Source organism: Marmota marmota, unplaced genomic scaffold (assembly GCF_001458135.2).
Source record: "Marmota marmota marmota unplaced genomic scaffold, marMar, whole genome shotgun sequence".
NCBI lineage: Eukaryota > Metazoa > Chordata > Mammalia > Rodentia > Sciuridae > Marmota > Marmota marmota.
Window position 1 is genome coordinate 2,750,588 of NW_026000082.1, and position 20,835 is coordinate 2,771,422.

Below are 20,835 nucleotides of genomic sequence, written 5' to 3' on the forward strand. Positions count from 1 at the left end.
CCCATCCTGTGTAGATTCTTGCATGCCCTGTCTGGACCATTGTAAATAATAACATGAAGCTCATGAGAGAAGAATGTTTATACTAAACAGAACAGGAACTCTATTCCCAGCTTTACCAGTCATTAGTGACCTTGGGCAAGTAACTTCATCTTCATGGGTCTCAGTGTTCCCATAAAGCAAAATGATTGGATTAGGTTCTCATTGGCAACTCCGATTACTTGGTAGTGGTTTCTAGGAATGTTGTGTAGAAAATATCTCCTGGGCCACATTTAGGCTCAAGAATTGATTAGTGATGTCAATCAGGATTGAGGAGCTATAGAACCCATCACCTATTTGCCACCCATAAGAGAAATGTTTTTCTAATTATCCCTAATTTTATATTGCTTTGGTTCTATAACCTTATACAAGTGCTATTGAGAGCGCTTTCAACTCAATTTAGTCTCACTATTTTATGTACTTGCTTTTGTGCCAATGAGAATGAAGAGAGGGAAAAGAAACGGTTGATCTTCCAGATTGATACTGCCCTTCGGGTAATGAAGACCCAGGACTCTGGTCCCACTGCTTCTCTTTGAACCAAAGCATTTTAATTAGCTGCAGAAACTGGAGAAGATGAATTCTTTTATGAAAGTTAAGTCCTTGTTTTTCTTGTCCTAAAATGGAAAAAAAATAAATGTTTATCTTCTTTTTATGCCACTGGGCCCATTTTAGACAGAATTCTGACTTAAAGAATGACTTTCAAATGTCCTTTGGTAAAAATTAAATTAAAAGTCTTTAAATTGACTTTAAATTGACTCTGAAATGAAAGACCGTGGCGACACTAAAACAAAAACAACTGATAAAATATATACCTGTACTTGTTTGAAAGGATAAATAAAAAATAGTAACTCTGGAGATCCAACGTATAGCACGATGACAATAATACAAATCTGTGTTGTATACTTGCCCTCTGCTAAAAGAGAGGATTGTGTTATTGCCACACACAAACACACAAAAAGGTAACTGGGGGAGGTGATAGATGAGTTAACAAAGCTGGAAAGAAATCATACTAAGAAGGACATGGGAACTTTTCAACTTTGATGACGTGTGTCTGAGGGGAGTGGTTGAGAAGACTGAATACACCAATGCACATAAACTAACCCACATCTACTAAAAACTATGTGAAATAGGGTGAATGTTCAATTTCATGGATTGGTAGTTAATGTAGCATGTGTATGCCACATTGTGTTTATCTATTTATCCACAGATGGGCATTTGGGTTGTTTCCACCATTTGGCTATTGATAAGCATGTGCTGTGATAAGCATGGGCATATAAATACTTGTTCAAGTCCCTGCTTTCAAGTCACTTGGGTATATGCCAGAATTGCAGTTGCTGGATCATGTGGTAATTCTACATTTACTTTTCTGGGGAACTGCCATGCTGTTTTCTCTGACCGCTGTACACCTTCCCAGCAGCAATGCACAAGGGTTTCATTTTCTCCACATCCCGACAGCATGCTTGTTTTCTTGACAGTAGCCATTGTAATGGATGGGAAGTCACTATCTCATTGTGGTTTAATTTGCATTTCCCTGATGATTAGTGATGTTGGTCATATCATGTGCTCATTGGCCATTTGTATATTGTCTTTGGACAAATGTCTATTAAAAAACTTTGCCCACTTTTAGGTCAGTTTAATTGATTTTTTAAAATTGTTGAGTAACAGGAACTCTTTATATAGTCTGTATATTAATCCCTTATCAGACATATGATTAAAAAATACTTTCATTCTATAAATTGGCTTTTTACTGGTGGTCTTTGTGCTCTTTGAGGCAAAGAAGTTTTAAAGTTTGCTGTAGTTTCATTTGTCTATTTTTTCTTTTGTTACCTATGCTTTTTATGTCATATCCAAGAAACCATGGCTAAGTCCAATGTCAGTTAGCTTCATCCTATATGTTTTCTTCCAGGCCTCATGGTTGGGTCTTCAACTTAATTTTGAGCCAATTTTGTATATGGTATAACTTCATTTTTTTTTTGAATGTGAATATCTAGTTTTCCCAGCACCATTTGTTGAGGAGATTGGCAAGGAGTGACCTTGGCACCCTTATGAAGATCATTTGACCATATATGGAGGATTCTCTATTTCAGTAGTCCGCATGTCTGTTTTTATGCCAGTACCCCCACAATTTTGATTCCTATAGCTTTGTAATTAGTTTTTAGGTAAAAAAAAAAATAACTTTGGATTTATTCATTTTCATGATTGTTTTGTCAATCTGGATGTCACTGGAGTTTTGATAGGAATAATATTGAATCTGTAGATTGCTTGGGGTAGCAGTAACATCATAACAATAATAAGTCTTTTAATCCATAGACACAGGCTTTCCTTTTTTTTTTTTTCTTTTTCTCAGTATTGGGGATTGGACCTTGAGGTACTCCATCACTGAGCTACAACCCTAGCTCCTTTAATTTTTTTATTTTGAGTCAGGGCCTTGCCAAGCTGCCCAGGTTGGCTTCTAAGTTGTGATCCTTCTTCCTCAGGCTCCAAAGGAGCTGCGATTATGGGGATGCACCACTGTTCCCAGCTTGGTTTTCCTTTCATTAGTTTCTTCTTGAATTTCTTTCAACAACATTTTGTAGTTTTCAAGGTGCAAGTCTTTTTTTCTTTATTTCTAAGTATTTTTATTCTTTTTGATGCTATTGCAAATGGAATTGTTTCCTTAATTTCCTTTTCAGGTTGCCATTGTTAGTGCATAAAAACACAAATGAATTTTATGTGTTGATCTTGTATTCTTGCATGTTTGTTAAATTTGTTTATTAATTCTAACAGTTTATATTTTTATGTGCAAATGAGAAAGGCAAATGGACATAATTTTTCTTTTAACTGAGGACACATCTACAAAGCAGAAATAATCCGTTTTTGCGATTTACACCCAATTAGCTGTGAAAGTGCTATCCTTTATTGAGTCCCTGACATGAGGCAAATGTAAAGCTAAGAATTTTCACCATGACTCTGCTAGGAGCAAATTGTTATCTGCTCACTTAGTAAATGAGCTCAGAGAAGGTGAAACTGCTCTGAAGAGACGTTTGAAACCCAGGTCATCTGGCTGGAAGCAGTCCCAGAGTTAGAGCAGAAGAGACAGCTATCAGGGTACAAACCAGGGGAACTGAAGGAGAAATACTGCAGACACCTTAGAGGGGGCAGTTCTTCTATCAAATGTGAACTGCTTGTTTCCAGAAAAGTTACTGGCTTGAGACAAGAATATTCTTTTTAATTTTTTTAATTGTCAATGGACCATCTTATTTATTTATATGTGGTGCTGAGGATCAAACCAGGACCTCACACATTTCAGGCAAATATCTACCACTGAGCCACAACCCCTGCTCAAGACAAGAATATTCTTTAAAAAAAAAAAAAAATTTAAAGAGGGAGAGAGAGAGAGAAATTTTAATATTTATTTATTTATTTTTAGTTTTCGGCGGACACAACATCTTTGTTTGTATATGGTGCTGGGGATCAAACCCAGGCCGCACACATGCCAGGCGAGCGCGCTACCGCTTGAGCCACATCCCCAGCCCCAACAAGAATATTCTTGATACAAAACATGAGTGAGAGCAGCTGTCAGAAGATATTAATATTTGGTGGTGAAGAACAAAGTAGATTCCTGATCTTGGCTAGGTTTGGGGTGACTCTCACTCTAAGTTTTTATTTGATGTTCATTACACTTGGTGTCCAGGACTGTTGCGTGGGGCCTATTCAGGAAGGCAGACTTCACTCCTGCTGGAGAAGAATGAGATTGTGCAAACTTTTTGTGTTTGGACACCTTAGTGGCTATGTATGTTTTTTCCCCAGGTTATTTTGTATTAAGTTGCCAAGCCTTTTAGGAATTCCTGATTCGTTTTGCAGAGTGGGGAATCCACTGTTATTACCTTTTCATGTCTTGTATTTAGCATGCCCCTGTGGAGCACAAGTTCTCTTGGCACATATCACGGATCACAATGTGAATTATGAGTCCCCAGCTGAAAATCAGAGTGTGTAACTGTGTCACGGTCCATTTCCAACCTGTAGGCCCAATTTCCAAGGAGGCAAGTGAAAAATGTCCCTGATGGGTTTTAACATAATACCATGCTGAATTTTTTTTTTTTTTTTTCATTTTAGAGCTGACAGTAGCTAAAGACTACATTGAAACCTCAAAGGAATAGAGTAGTAAGAAACAGGCAGACAGTTCCCCTAGCAGGCTTCTGACAGGTCTTGAATTTCTGATTTATTTTCTTGATGATGGTGATGGAGTGGGAGGAGGAAAGGGAGAAAAATCATTAAATACAGATTCAAAGGAGATCATGAGAGTGGTATTACATATCGGTAAATTTAAGCCTGATTTACTTCATTTTTAGGCCACAATGTTACTCATATTATAAATAATACTAATGAAATACTATTAAATACAGCAGTCTCTGCTTACCTGGGAAGGTGTCAGTTTAGTTTGGTCTTATCAGCATAATATAACCTGCAAAATGATCAACTCACATGACACCTTTTCGGCCCTGCTGATAAAATGTGGTTTTATTACAGCCCTGATTATATTTTAAAGAGTAAGTGCTGATGGCTGGATTGATTAATACAGCATAATGGATTCCACAACATAGTGTCTACTGTTACCAAATGACAGATACTCATGTGTGTCTATGTGTCTCCCCTGGAAGATTCTAAGTTTCTTGAGTTTGGAAGGCTTTTTTCAAAACTTCATCATTATACAGTACTTTCAGTAATAAGCATTCGATTCATTCCTTTGTTTCAACAGGCTTTTTTTTTTTTTTTGAGGCCATCTCTACACCAGATACTAGTACAGAGATGAAAAAGGCAAGTTTTTTTTTTTTTTTAATCCTGGAGAAGCTCTGAGTTAGCTGGGAACACAAGCATTTATTATAACCCAATAGTCAAATACAGTTTCACTCATAAATATTAGAATAAGGAGCTGGTGCTGATGTATGCGAGTGGAGTACAAAATGGCCGGCAACTCTGTAGGTTTGGAGGTGATGTGGCAGTTGAAGTTCAGCTCTGTTTTCCCACAGGCAAACCAAGTCTTCCTGAAATAACCCCAGGAAGAAAGGCCAAAGGAACAGTTCAGCAGACTGTTGGCCACTAAGAGTCCATGAGAAGTAGCCAGAGAAAGCCCCCCCTGAGTCCTCAGATCTTCCCACACCTGGCTGGGGGCTGTTCTGTGATCCTTGGCTCTAGGTGGTGGTGGGGTGTGGCTTTGAAAAGTTTCGCTCTCAGCTCTCCTGTCAGCTTCTGGGGTACAGACATCCCCTGCCAAAAACAGAAGCAGGAGGACAAAGTTTAAAAGCAGGAAACAAAAAGGAACTCCTCCTAAGGGTGGAGGCAGAGAAGGAAAAGGGGCGAAAAGAAGGAAGGGATGGAGGAAGAAGGGAGGAAGTGAGGAGGAAGGAAGGCAGCTTCCTCCGCTACCAATTTTCAGTGCTGTTGCTTCACTGAGTCACCTCCATGACACTGAGAGGGAGCTACTACTATTTCTCATTTTTCAAGGCCATTAATTCATCAACTCATAAATATTTATGGAGCTTCTCCTCTGTGGGCACTGTGGGAGGCCCTACGGGGAAACTGAGGCTGGCACCGTAGGTGTTGTGGACAAGTCCAGCTGGCTGGTAGTCTGACCCTGGCATACTAGCTGCAGCATGGGACTCCAGGTCAACCTGGGGGGCCCCCAGGAGAGGTAAAGTCTTGGGCAAACGACAGAAAATGCACCTCTAAAGTGTTTTGCAGGGGCTTTTTAGAAGCAGTGCAGGCTCCCTGGAGTGAAGAATTTCACTCCTGCTTGTGAAATTGCAGCCACCAAACAGATTTACAACGTCCTGGAGGCCTGACCCTTGAATATCCATGGAGAGGCATATGAAAAGGAGCAGGAAGTTGAGTGGATTCTGAGATTTTATGATTGTATTTTCATTTCAAAGCTTTCGTAGGGGTTGGGTGGGGGTGGGGCGGCAGTTCCCCAGGGATTCCCTGGTTTCTTCCCGAAGCTTGGGAGAAGTGAGAGCTTCCTGTGGGGGTGGGGGGTTGGGAGGGAGGACCTAGGGAGAGGTGGGGGAGGCTACTTCAGGGCTTCCTTTTGGGAGCTGAATTTTAAAAGACAAAAATAAATTCAACGGCTCTTTCCAGGACTGGGTTGTATGGGTATTGAAAGTGAACGGGCATGAGGATAGAGAGGATGGTTACAAAGGCATTTATGAGAAATGGGAGCTGCTGGTGGGTAGACAGTGGTTAGGAGTCTGGGCTCTTTTCTGAGACAGATGTGGCTGAGTCCCAGTTCTGTGTAAATCTTTTCACTTCTCTGAACCTGTTTCCCATGGGAAGAGGAATAACAATACCCAAGGGGTGTTGTATATATTCATTGTAATTGCCTCCTAAGCAGTCTTTCTTTTGCCTACTGTTCTCTAAAATTTAAATTAGGTCATTATATTTATGCTTCCAACTCTCTAACATCTTCCTATTGAACTTGAAATAAACAAATGTTAAAAAGTTGAACAAAGGGCTGATGCTGTAGCTCAGTGGTATAGTGCTTGCCTAGTGTATGTGGGCCCAGGGTTAAAAAAAAAAAAAAAAAAAAAAAGCAAAACAAGCCCCTGATTCTTCCAACTTACATAGGGCTCACCTATTCTCAATATTTTCCCTCACATATCCTGTTCTTTATCTTCACGAAATGATCATTACTTATCATTTGATTGGTATTTATTCTCTTATTTATTGTTTGCCTCCCTTATAAAAGTACAATCTCTATGAGAGCAGGGACTGCTTCTAATTTGTTCTTTAATCCACCATACGCTCATATAACATGTGAAATTTAGGTGGCCAACAATAAGTTAACAAATGGCAGCTCTCGGCAGACACAACATCTTTGTTTGTATGTGGTGCTGAGGATCGAACCCGGGCCGCACGCATGCCAGGCGAGTGCGCTACCGCTTGAACCACATCCCCAGCCCAGCTTTCCAGTTTAAAAAGTGCCTTTGCAAGTGGTATCCCATGGTCATCCTCACAGAAATCTTCAGAGGTTCCCCAGGTTCCCCATTTCACAAAGAAAACTAGAATGAAGGAAAATTATTGGTTTCAATGTCTCACAGTCCATTCAGTAGATTCACATGCAGATGGATGCCACTGTGCTCCTGTCTGAGTAGTGGGAAAAGGGAGGCAAATAGCAGGGAGGGCTGCAGTTCCTTCTGAACTTCAGGATAAAGGAGAGGTGAGGGGTTCAGCTACCAGCTATGACCTAAGGAAGTCTCTCTCAATCCCTCAGCTCTGGCATAATGTTGGAGGAGGAGGAGGGGGGGAGGGGGAGGAGGAAATCAGAAAAACCGAAACAGGAATTGCCAAATGATTTCCCCATTGTTCAAGTTACAGAACCTCTGTCAAGGTGGACACACATGCTTCCACTGTTAACAGAATCCATAGGTATCAGAAATGGATGAAAGAGACATCATGAGATGTAACTTGAATTGTGCAGCAAAGCCTCTGCCCTGTGTTCCTCAGTTCCTGTCTCATTCTCCAACTTCTGACCCTTTTAGAGCTCTTGGCTTCCTTTTGAAAGCAGTGTCAATTGGTGATTGTATTAGTTGCCTATGGCTGCTATAACAAATTACCACAGACTTTGTTGCTTGAATCATGGGTTTGTTCTCTAACAGTTTAGGAAGTCAGATGGCAGTAGCTGATTTCATGGGGCAAAAAGTAAAGTGTCAGCTGGCCAGTGATTCATTTTGGGGCTCCAGTGGAGAATATCTTCTTGTGTCTTCCAGTTTCTGGTGGCTGCCAGCATTCCTTGGCTTATAGCTACATCAACTGAATCTCTTTTTCATGTTGCCTCATGTTCCCCTCTTCTGTAGTCAAATCTCCCTTTGCCTCACCTACATTTACTCCCACCTGTATAATAATGGATAATCTTCCTATCTCAAGAGCATTGATTAATTACATCTGCTAAATCCCTTTTACCATATACAATAGGTTCTAGGAATGAGGCCTTTTTAGATCTTTGGGAGCCACTAACCACAGTATTTATCATCTGAAGACAGACGATTTGAGTCAAATCCTGATATTGTGCTTACTAGCTACTTAGCCAAGGACAGGTCACTTGCTATTATGGTTTAGATATGAGGTGTCCCCCAAAAGCTCATGTGTGAGACAATGCAAGAAGGTTCAGAGGTGGAATGATTGGGATATGAAGCCTTAACCTAATCAATGCATCAATTCCCTGATAGGGATTATCTGGTTGGTAGCTGTAGGTAGGTAGGGTGTGGCTGGAGCAGGTGGGTCATTGCAGGTGTGCCTTTGGGGTTTATATTTTTGTCTGTGATAAGTGGAGCTCTCTCTCTGCTTCCTGATTGGCATGTTCTGAGCTGGTTTCCGCAGACACACCCATCTGCTCTGATGTTCTGCCTCACTCAGGCACAGAGCAATGGAGCCAGCTGTCTATGGACTGAAACCTCTGAAACTGTGAAGCCTAAATAAATTTTCCTCCTTTTAAATTCTTCTTGTCAGGTCTTTTGGTCACAGAAGTAAGAGAGCTGACTAAAATACTTGCTTATGACTCAGTTTCTTCATCTCCAAACAAGAGTATGGGAGATAATAGTACCTATCAAAGGGTTGTTGAGCAGGTCAAAAATTAATGAATATGCAGCAAATATACATCTTAATACTTGAATGCTAGCTATTATTATTTGGATGGAGTACATTTATAATTTTTCTGTTTTCTTATTTTTCTTCCTTTTCGAGTACAGGTTCTTCTTCAACAAAATTGAACACATAGCCCCAGACATAAAGCAAATCACAGCTGAACCTCCCTGATAGAGGAGGTGCAGGTCTTGTGACCCCTAGGTCCTTGGCCACTGCTAAGCCACCCCTGAGCTCCTCAAGGCTCTTTTCATAGGACACAGTGTGAGAGATGTGAAGTTGGACAATCTGTCTAAATCAATTTGCTCAGCTGAAATCTTTATGCCATTCTGTGTCAGATGTTAAGAGCAGGAGTTTCATCAGATTACCTGAGAACAATCCTGTCTCTACTCTTGATAGTGGCTTTGGATCAGTTAATTTTTCTGTACTTTGGATTTTTTCATTTTTTTGTAAAACAATAAGAATAAAATATGCAACTCATGGAATCATTGCAAGGAATAAATGCTTACAAAGTGCTTATAATAAGGTTTCACACATGGCAAAAGTTTTTGTTATGTGCTGGGACACTAAGGGGACTAGACACCATCTCTCTCCCAGGAGACCTAACAGGGTACCAGGGAAGGCAGAGAAGGGACCCTGATCTGAGGCAGTTCTTGAGTGTGAATGTGGGTGAGGGGCAGTGGTCAAGGGAAGGGGAGTCTGAGTCAAAGTTTTGCAAGAGGAGTGAAGCTACAGTGTGTGGCTTTGCTGGGGTAGGTGGATCTGGAAGGGGAAAGTCTTCTGCGTGGATGGATTCAGAGCAAGTCCGTAGACAAGAAGGGCTGGTGCCTAGGTGTGGCTGAGTGTAGGAGGTAGGGAATGCTGTGGTGAGACAGAATGACAGAGGAGGCAGGGACTAGCCCCTATGGACTTGGGTGCTCCAGAGAGGATCCACCTCATTCTGAGGGGACATATAGAACCACTAAGGAGGAGCTGGGGGCTGAAGACAGATCACTTCCTTTTTCTTGCCTCCCTTTTTCTTAAAGGCCAAGAGGTTCCTGGGCTTCCTTGGAGGGTTAAGAGTGATGTGTGCCTTTCCTGCCGTGGGGTAATTTGCTGCAGACAACAGGCTCCCAGTGGCCCTTGAGTCCTGTGTTCTTGAGGTCACTTTGTAGTTCTGAGCAGGGATCCTGGGCTGATTTCCTAGTGCTGGCCACCTGTACTGGCCAAGCTCTCCTTGACAGGCTAAAGGGCCATGGGCACAGGCAGCAGAGCTCTGCTCCAGAAGACCCAGCCCCTGTGATGTAGTCAGTGATAAAAATTGCTACTCTGTCACGAAGAAATAGCCCTTTCTTTGGTTAATCAAATAAAACATTTTCTGTGAGCTCTGAGCCTTAGATGGAAGGACCTCAAACAGGTAGTTTCCCAGAATTTTGGGATTCTACAGAGATACCTCTGGGATATTTTAGGAAAAGTGCAACATGAGCCTGTCATGCCCATGATAACCAATCTTCATTTACTAAAGTCCTGTATGTGGTCTTGTTGGAAAATTCTGAGTTTTAGGTCAAAATGACAAACTAGAAATCACTTTCTTAGCCAATCTCTTTTTGACATATGAAAAAACTGAGACCCAGAGAGCAGAAAGTCCAAAATCATGTGACAGGTGCAAACAATGCTGGCTTTAAGAAGCCAGGCTTTTTACTGCATGGTACAATTATGATTCTAGAAAAGTCATTTTAAAGGGAAGGCTAGGAGGTAACCTGCCTTATAAATCACATTACTCACTCAGTTTGGAATTCTGTTTTATTTCTGAAGAGAGATGGGACAATCAACTACTTTTCCAGAATGTTCTCTGGGAATTCCAAAGATAGGAAGATGTATTAATCTTTTTTTTTTTTCATGGCCCATAATTATTCTGGGCTCTGGAAATCCTGTACAGAGGCCTACTTTGGAGAAGAAACTGAAAGCAGCTCTTCTTAGCACTTTTCCCCTGACACACATTCACACATACAATAAACACAGTACAAACAGTATACCACACACATACAAGTATGTATACATTCATACAAGTACCATACACACATACACATAGATAAAACACACCCCCATACCACATATACATGCATGCACATACATACCACACAGACTTGCAAGCATGCACACATACACCACCCATGAGTATACACACACACACACACACACACACACACACACACGAGATGTCCTGTGTTTCCTACACTTTTCTTCTTGGAGAATTTTCTGAGAAGTCCTCAGAAGAGAACTTCTCTGGGAAGTAGGTCACCTGTGAGTAGGAAGATGAGTGCTTTGCTCTCCCGTGGCCTGGGGGCTGCTGCAGAGAGGAGGCCTGGCCACGGACCATTTTCACTCTCTTTCATCTCAGAAGCAAAAATGCTTTGGTTCAGAGCCAGGGACAGAAACCTTCACATTTCATCTTTTTCTCTCTGTCACTGTCACCCACACCAGCCCCATTCCTTTTTTATTTATTAAAGGTTTTCCTGACAGGCAGATTGAGTACCACAGTCTTCAAAGTTCCTGTTCTCTCCCCAGAGCCTCATTTTCTCCAGATGAAATGGCTGAGTCCCACAGAATGTCACTCACTGCTGTGTGTGCACAGAAATGAAGGGGACCACACTTGCCACAGCCCCCCCCCCCACACACACACCTGCACACTATACCATATACACACCCACGCACACTCCAGCATGCGGGGCTGCTGGGAAATCCCAGTTCGAGAATCCAGTGGAACAAAATGCAATGTATTTTCTGTCTTGCCTCTAGTATTGTCCATGTAACTACCTGATGTCTGCTCAAGACCTTGGTGTGAACAGCTGGAGAGCAGGGCAGAGGAGTGGCTCCTGTCTCAGGTACTCTGTCCTTGATTTACTAAGTTCCTCTTCTCCTGCCTTTGATGTTTGAATCTGGTTCTTCCTTGGCTGATGTTTTGATTTGACTTTCCCCAGAAGCAAAGCCTGAGCCAGTAGATTTATTTGGGAGGTTCAGGGGGCCTGGACAGGAAATTCACCCAGGGAGAGAAGGTAGGCCACACAGTGTGCCTTCAAAAGCCAGTTAGTCCCAAGGGTCCCTGGAGTCATTTCTGTGGGTGCTCTGGGAGACAGTTTAAACCACAGACCTCAGAATTCTCCTCCCCTAGGCACAGAGGAGTTGGAGTACTTACCTGCCGATCCTAGATAATCTTGGTTGAGAACTAAGAATCCCTAGTATTTCTGACTTGTTATTCAACTGGGACAGAGCTACTTTCCAAGGCTCCAGAAATAAAGTCCTTGTGCCCAGGGATGCAGATGCTAGGAGTTGAAAGTAAGGGCTTGTGGGATCTGGGTGGGTGCTGACAGTGTCTGCCGTGGATTGTCCCATCTCAGTTTTTCACTTGACTCAGGGTGGGCCAATAATATACCTTCCCTGGGATTTTTTGGAACTTGAGAAAAGGCAGAATGAATTAGTTAGTTGCTTTCTGCTCCAATCTGGGATTGGCATGTAAATATCCCAACTTCCTTGCTCCTGGGGGAGGATAATAGCTCCTGATCTTGAGGGTCACTTCCAAACTCTCTCCCACTGTTTGAATAAATCAGGCTACTACAGTTCAAAATGAGGTAGAAATGCACACCAAGAGATGTGGAGGGAGGAATTCTGTTGTGTTTTCTCCAGTTACTTTGAGATCCAGTTAAGCCTGCCGCATTCTGAGCCTTTGATGAATATTTTTCTTTTGTTTCTTTTTTGCTTTCTCTGTTCCTCTAATGGCTTTTTTTATTGTCCTTTTTTTAAAAAAAATAATTTTTAATTTGTTTTAATTAGTTATACATGCATTTATGCACTTTGATATATCATACATAAATAGAATCATATTGGTTATGCAGCCACATATATATTCATTCTACTATCTTTCTTAGCCCCACATCCCACCCCATCCCTTCACTTCCCTCTACCTAATCTGAGGTAATGCTATGCTTCCCTTGTGAATTAGCATCCACATATTAGAGAAAACATTCAGCCTTTGGTTTTTGGGGATTGGCTTATTTGGATTTGCATGATGTTCTCTAACTTTATCCATTTACTGGCAAATGCTATAATTTCTCTCTTCTTTAGAGCTGAGTAGTATTCTATTGAGTATATACACCACATTTTCTTTATCCACTCATCTATTGAAGGATACCTTGGTTGGTTCCATAAGTTTAGCTATTGTGAATTGAACTGCTATAACATTGATGTGGCTGCATTACTGTAGTATGCTGATTTTAAGTCCTTTGGGTATAAACCAAGGAGTGGGATATCTGGGTCCAATGGTGGTTCCATTCCAAGTTTTCTGAGGAATCTCCATACTGCTTTCCATAGTGGTTGTACCAATTTGCAGTCCTACCAGCAATGTATGAGTGTACCTTTTTCACCACATCCTCGCCAACAGTTATTGTTGTCTGTATTCTTGATGATTGCCATTCTGACAGGAGTGAGATGAAATCTTAGAGTAGTTTTGATTTGCATTTCTCCGATTTCTAGAGATGTTGAACTCTTTTTCATATATTTGTTGATTGATTGTTTTTCTTCTTCTATGAAGTGTATATTCAGTTCCTTAGCCCATTTATTGATTGGGTTATTTGTTTTTTGGTTTAAGTTTTTTGAGTTCTTTATGTATCTTAGAGATTAATGCTTTATCGGAGGTGTGTGTGGTAAAAATTTGCTCCCAGTCTGAGTCTCTCTCCTCATGTTATTGATTGTTTGCTCTGCTGAGAAGAAGCTTTTTAATTTGAATCCATCCCATTTGTTGATTCTTGATTTTACTTCTTGCGCTTTAGGAATCTTGTTAGGGAAGTCAGATCCTAGGTCGATATGGTGAAGATTCAGGCCTATTTTTTCTTCTTTTAGGCACAGGGTCTTTGTTCTAGTGCCTAAGTCTTTGATCTACTTTGAGTTGACTTTTGTGCAGGGTGAGAGATAGAGGTTTAATTTCATTTTGCTATATATGGATTTCCATTTTTGCCAGCACCATTTGTTGATAGGCTATCTTTTCTCCAGTGAATGTTTTTGGCAGCTTTGTCTACTATGACATAACCAAATTTATGTGGGTTTGTCTCTGTGTCCTCTGTTCTGTACCACTGGTCTACAAGTCTATATTGGTGCCAATACCATGCTATTTTTGTTACTATAGCTCTGTAGTATAGTTTAAGGTTGGTATTGTGATGCTTCCTGCTTCACTTTTCTTGCTAAGGATGGATTTAGCTATTCTAGGTCTTTTATTTTTCCCAATAAATTTCAGGTTTGCTTTTTCTATTTCTATGAAGAATGTCATTGGGATTTTAATAGGAATTTCATTAAATCTGTATAATGTTTTTGGTAGTATGGCCATTTTGAAAATATTAATTCTGCCTATCCAGGAGCATGGGAGATCTTTCCATCTTCTGAGGTTTTCTTCAGTCTCTTTCTTTAGTGTTCTATAGTTTTCATTGTAGAGGTCTTTCACTTCTTTTGTTAGAATGAGCCCCAGGTATTTTTTTTTGAGACTATTGTGAATGGGGTAGTTTTTTATAATTTCTCTTTCAGTGGATTCATCACTGATGTATAGGAATGCGTTTGATTTATGGGTGTTGATTTTATATCCTACTACTTTGCTGAATTCATTTATTAGTTCTAGAAATTTTCTGGTGGATTTTTTTGTTTTGGGGGGTTGTCTTGTAGATATAGAATCATGTCATCAGCAAATAGTGATAGTTTGAGTTCTTCTTTACCTATTTGTATCCCTTTAATTTTTTTTTTTTTTGGTCTAATTGTTCTGGATAGAGTTTCAAGGATGATGTTGAACAGAAGTGGTAAAAGAGGACATCCTTGTTTTGTTCCAGTTTTTAGAGGCAATGCTTTCAATTTGTCTCCATTTAAAATGATGCTGCCCTTGGGTTTAGCATAGATAGCTTTTACAATGTTGAGGTATGTTTCTACTATCCCTAGTTTTTCTAGTGTTTTGAACATGAAGGTATGCTGCATTTTGTCAAATGCTTTTTCTGCATCTATTGAGATGATCATATGATTCTTGTTTTTAAGCCTATTAATATGATGAATTACATTTATTGATTTCCGTATATTGAACCAACCCTTCATCCCCGGGATGAATCCCACTTGGTCGTGGTACACTATCTTTTTAATATGTTTTTATACACAATTTGCCAGAGTTTTATTGAGAATTTTTGCATCTATGTTCATCAGGGATATTGGCCTGAAGTTTTCTTGATGTGTCTTTGTCTGGTTTGGGTATCGGGGTGATATTAGCCTTGTAGAATGAGTTTAGAAGGGTTTCCTCCTTTTCTATTTCATGGAATACTTTGAGGAATATTGGTGAACATTCTTCTTTGAAAGTCTTATAGAACTTGGCTGAGAATCCATCTGATCCTGGGCTTTTCTTGGTTGATAGGCTTCTGATGGTGTTTTCTATTTCATTACTTGAAATTGATCTGTTTAAATCATGTATGACCTCCTCATTCAGTTTGGGTAGGTCACATGTCTCTAGAAATTTGTCAATGTCTTTGATATGTTCTATTTTATTGTAATATAAATTTTCAAAATAGTTTCTAGTTATCTTCTGTATTTCAGACATGTCCATTGTGATATGTCTTTCTTCATCTTGTATTTTAGTAATTTGAGTTTTCTCTTTATTAGCATGGCTAGGGCTTTACCTATTTTATTTATTTTTTTCAAGGAACCAACTTTTGGTTTTACCAATTTTTTTCAATTATTTCTTCTGTTTCAATTTCACTGATTTCAGCTCTGATTTTAAATATTTCCTGTCTTCTACTGCTTTGGTATTGATTTGTTCTCAAAGCCCTAGAAAGAGAACAATCTCTAATGGCTTTTATTGGGCCCCAACACTACATGTGGGCCATTTCCTAGCCAGTCCTTGCATCTTGCTAAGTATTATCTCCTTGAGACAGAACCTTCTTAGCCCGTATGAGATCAACAGGAAGCCATCTTTAGTACCATCTTAATGTGTGTCTTTATTAAAAAACAAACAAACAAACAACAACAACATAAACTCTGCTGTTGTTCTAAAATTATTTTTCTTTCTTTCTTTTTTCTAACAGAATAAACCTCCATTCAAAAGTTGTTTTTTCCTTATACATATGTTAGTGAGGAATATTTTGGTCACAAAAAAGGAAATCTATTGGCTTACTCATGAACATTATTTTTTTCTATTTCTTTCTTTTTTATCCTTTTTGGTGCTGGGGATTTAAAAAAAAAAAACTTTCAAGGGGATAAGCTTTAGGTGTAGTTGGATCCAAGAGCAAAAGCAATTCCATTATAGCTCAGTGTTGGTATATCCCTCAGATTTGTTTCCTTGGTGCTAGCTTCATTCTTGAGTGAACTCTAACCATATAATAATTTCTCTCATTGTTCTTGGCAGTTTAGAATGACATCCTATCAGCAAAAGTCCTAAGGCTGTATATAGCCCTCATTGGCCAGCTTGAGTCTTCTGCCAACTCCTTAGCTTATCACTGTGTCTCTTGGAAAGTGGTATCCTCTTGGTCATGTCTGGATGCCTCTGAGGTCTGGAGGAGAGTTAAGCCTACCTGAATCATGGGGCCTGGGTTGGAAAGAAAACTAAGGATTCTCTTCCCAGAGAAATCTAATTGGACCAGGGCCCAGAGAAACACTAAGCCCTTGAACCTGGTGTGCAGCATCTGGCTGAGAGAATACATTAGTGAGTTAGAGTTTCAGGAAAAGCTGTCTTTGGCCAATTTGTAATGTACTATCAAATAACAAATCTTTCTCTGTCATTCTGGCAGAAGAGGATGAAGAGAGCAAGACAATAGAGGGACCCTGAAGGGTAATGCAAGTTTCCTGGGATCAGGGAGGAAGAGGAAGCCACAAATGCAGGAGGACATGCTTGTGATCTGAATGATTGCCTATGATGGCCATATTTTCCTTCAATGGAATAGGTGGTCTTAATGGTGCTCAGAGTTGTCTTGGTCTCAACTCCTAATGCTATGATTCATTTAGCAAGATTTTCTCAAGGTAGTGTATGTGTGTGTACTAGTGGATGTGTGCATATGTGTACGTGTGTGTCTGTGTGTAACTGGTAGAATTATGTAAAAGGAGCTCTTCCCTTTGGGACTTTAAAATTCTGAGATGGTTCTGCAAACACATTACAGCTCAGGAGATAAGTAAACGATGGGTGTGTGGGTTGGGGTGGGTGGCTCCATGCTAACCTGTTCTGGCCACCAGGAGACTTAAAGGCATTGAACAGACTCTATCCTCCAGCATTCTCCAGGACATAGAATTCTCAGTGTTAATTCTAGTTACTAGTCCAGAAACACTGATGTTATTGTGTTAACTTTCTCTTTAATAATCCAAACTCATCAATGTGTGGGTTGTCTGGGGGAATGAAAACTAGCTGAGACCTTAAGCAGGTCACTGTGCAGATGTTGCAAGGCACTGTCTGCCTGGGAGTAGAAGATGAGAAGAGCCTCTGTCCACAAAATAATGAGCTTCCTGAAGACTTCCTAAGAGTTTATTAATTTAATCTGCATGATAATTCTGCATGCTAGATTCTATTAGTGTCGTTATTTTATAAATAAGGAATCTAAGGTACAAAGAAGTAAATAATTTCCCCAGGAGCACAGAGCTAGTCAAGTGGCACAGTTGGAATTTGAAACTAGCCTGTCTGCCTCCAAAGTCCATGCTATATTCTTAATCTGTCCTCCGGAAACAGCCCTTTACCTTTGCAAGGCATGTGAAGCATATCTGCCCCCATCTCTCACCCAAGTGCAAGATTTCTCACTTCTGGAATCCCTCCAGCAATGGGGCTGGGAGTGGGGCTTCCTACCTCCCAAAGAAAACATTTAGACTATAGGTGAGCTATAATGAATGAATAGTGTTTATTCCCTTTACTGAGCTCAAATTACCCTCACTGTAGAAAATAATGATAGTGGCCCTGTATTGGCAAGGATTTTGTGCCTGGATAGGTGATAAGCATTGTCTTATTACCTTATTTAATCTTCACCACAAATTTATCTTATCAGCAAATCTTATGCATAAACAGGGAAGAGACTCAGAAAATTTACCCAGTATCACATGGAAGAGATCAGAATTGAATCCTAGTTGAAATTCAAAATCCTCTCAATAAGCAGCAATCTCTCCCTTCTGAGCCACTACTGTGGGGCAGCTGTGTTAGGATTCAGGGGCTCATGCACAGCTGTGTTTGAGACAGTAAGGCCTTGCTAGGAACTCTCCTCTAACAAAAAACATAGGTGAGCACAGCCATGGCCCAGCCAGTCTCCAATATCACAGACAGGGAGCTTCCAGCCAGTCCTCAAATGGAGTCCGTGAAACAAATGCAGCTGTCCACCTCCTCTATGGGTCTGTTTTAGTTAGCTTTTGTATCATTGTGACCAAAAATACCTGACAAAAAACAACTTAAAGGAGGACATTTTTTTAAGACTCACTGTTTCAGAGGTCTCAGTCTATAGACAGCTGACTCCATAGCTCTGGGCCCAAGGTAAAGCAGCACATCATGGGGAAGGGCCCAGTGAAGGAAAGCTTCTTAGTTCATGGCCGGGCCAGGAAGAAGAGAGTGGAAAGGGCTATAGGGAAGATGCACCCTTCCTGGGNATCTGGAAGGACACCTGGGAAGGGGTTTACTAAAGCACTACCACATGCAAATGTACTTTCATTTCACTTTTTTTTTTTTTTAAATCTTTTTCTCTTCAACTAAAATGCAAGTTTCTTTATACAGAGACTTTATCTATTTTATATGCAAACGGTACTTAGCACCTAGGACAGTGCCCAAGGCAGTGTAGGTGCAGAGTGAATATTGTTAAAGGCATTACCATCCCTGACTCTGGAGAGGGCTAGGAGAAGGAGCCTTAGGAAAGGGACTGGCTCACCAAGTGTGGTGGTAGAGAATGTCAACACTGGCTAAGGAAAAGCAAGCATCCTTCATGATGGTGGGTTAGCATGTGAACACCCTCATTCTCATTGTAACTGTTTAACAGTGTCTTTCCTTTAAACAATGACCCACTATTCTGATGAGCTAATAAATTTGAAAGTATGCCCTAAAAACAGTGTTGAAAAATTGAAAATGCACTTATTTTCATAAAACTTTATTGCCTATGTTGAGAGGATGTAAAAAGATACTCTTCCTGCTTTCCTGGAGTTTTATTAAAGGACCAGAAGGTTAAGAATACTGTCACATCCTAAAAAGGTGCTAGCACCCCTATGCCTGACTTCCTAAGAGGTGCTTCTGGCACTACAACATCTTCTGTCTCCACCCAGATTTACAAGAGCAGGTAAAAGAAGTCAGCAGGAAGGATTGTTTTGGAGAGAGGTACAGGTATGCAGACTCACTTTTTCTATTTTCTCACCTTTAGCCATGTAAAGACAGGGCTTCAGAGAATCAAAATTCAGAGGACCCAGCAATATTCTCTGTCTCTCTCTCTCTCTCTCTCTCTCTCTGGTACTAGGGATTGAACTCAAGGCACTTGACCACTGAACCACATCCCTACCCCTATTTTGTAGTTTATTTGCTGACAGGGTCTCACTGAGTTGCTTCGTGCGTTGCTGTTACTGAGGCTGGCTTTGAATTTACCATCCTCCTGCCTCAACCTCCCAAGCTGTTGGGATTACAGGTGTGCACCACTGCGCCCTGCCTCAGGACCCAGCAACTGTCAAGGGAGAAATATTGTTCTGAATGTGGCAAAACAAAATACCGAAAGGGCTGCACTGGCAGCTGTGGAAACCCAAGGAACATATTTCTTGTAGACTCGATAAATGGTCCATGGAAAGGCCAGGCTGGGGTCCTAGCTAAAGGAATCCATTCCAAAGGGGGCTGTCTAAAGAGATAATGTGACTTAACAGAAGGGGCGGACCACCCTATGGCCAGTTGGAGGACACAATGCTTATCTCAGGGAAACTAGAAAAGATGTCTTCAGCGAGGGATCTCCAAGGGACCCATCAAAGTGTCTCACAAAAGAAAGAGCCAGCAGTTATGCACCTATCACAATAGGAAAGCCCAAAGCCAGAGTACAACCAGATCAATCACATGTGATAGACTCATTCCTATAGCTTACTTCTCCTTTCTTCCTTCTTTCTAATCTGTGAGGCAGCAACCAACTGGAGGAGGAGGAAATGGAGCAACAAGGAGAGAGGGAAGAAGCAGTCACGGTTCCTTCTCCTATTGTATTTGTTTAGATCTAGGGCAAGGAGGAAGATTCACAGTGGAGTTTGGAGTTTTGATTATATACTAGACGAGACTGAACTGGACTTTGTGTTATCTCAAAAAGACTGGGAAGGGCTGGGGTTGTACCTTAGCAGTAGAGTACTTTCCCAGCATGTGTGGGGCACTGGGTTTGATCCTTAGCACCACATAAAAAATAAGTAAAATAAAGATATTGTGTCCAACTATCTTATATTTGATAAAGGGGCTAAAAGCATGCAATGGAGGAAGGATAGCATCTTCAACAAATGGTGCTGGGAAAACTGGAAATCCATATGCAACAAAATGAAACTGAATCCCTTTCTCTCGCCATGCACAAAAGTGAATTCAAAATGGATCAAGGAGCTTGATATCAAATCAGAGACACGCCGTCTGATAGAAGAAAAAGTTGGCTACGATCTACAGTCAGTGGGGTCGGGCTCCAAATTCCTCAATAGGACACCCATAGCACAAAAGTTAATAACTAGAATCAACAAATGGGACTTACTCAAACTAAAAAGTTTTTTCTCAGCAAAAGAAGCAATAAGAGAGGTAAATAGGGAGCCTACACCCTGGGAACAAATCTTTACTCCTCACACTTCAGATAGAGCCCTAATATCCAGAGTATACAAAGAACTCAAAAAATTAGACAATAAGAGAACAAACAACCCAATCAACAAATGGGCCAAGGACGTGAACAGATACTTCTCAGAGGAGGACATACAGTCAATCAACAAGTACATGAAAAAATGCTCAACATCTCTAGCTGTCAGAGAAATGCAAATCAAAACCACCCTAAGATACCATCTCACTCCAGTAAGATTGGCAGCCATTATGAAGTCAAACAACAACAAGTGCTGGCGAGGATGTGGGGAAAAGGGTACACTTGTACATTGCTGGTGGGACTGCAAATTGGTGCAGCCAATTTGGAAAGCAGTATGGAGATTTCTTGGAAAGCTGGGAATGGAGCCACCATTTGACCCAGCTATTCCCCTTCT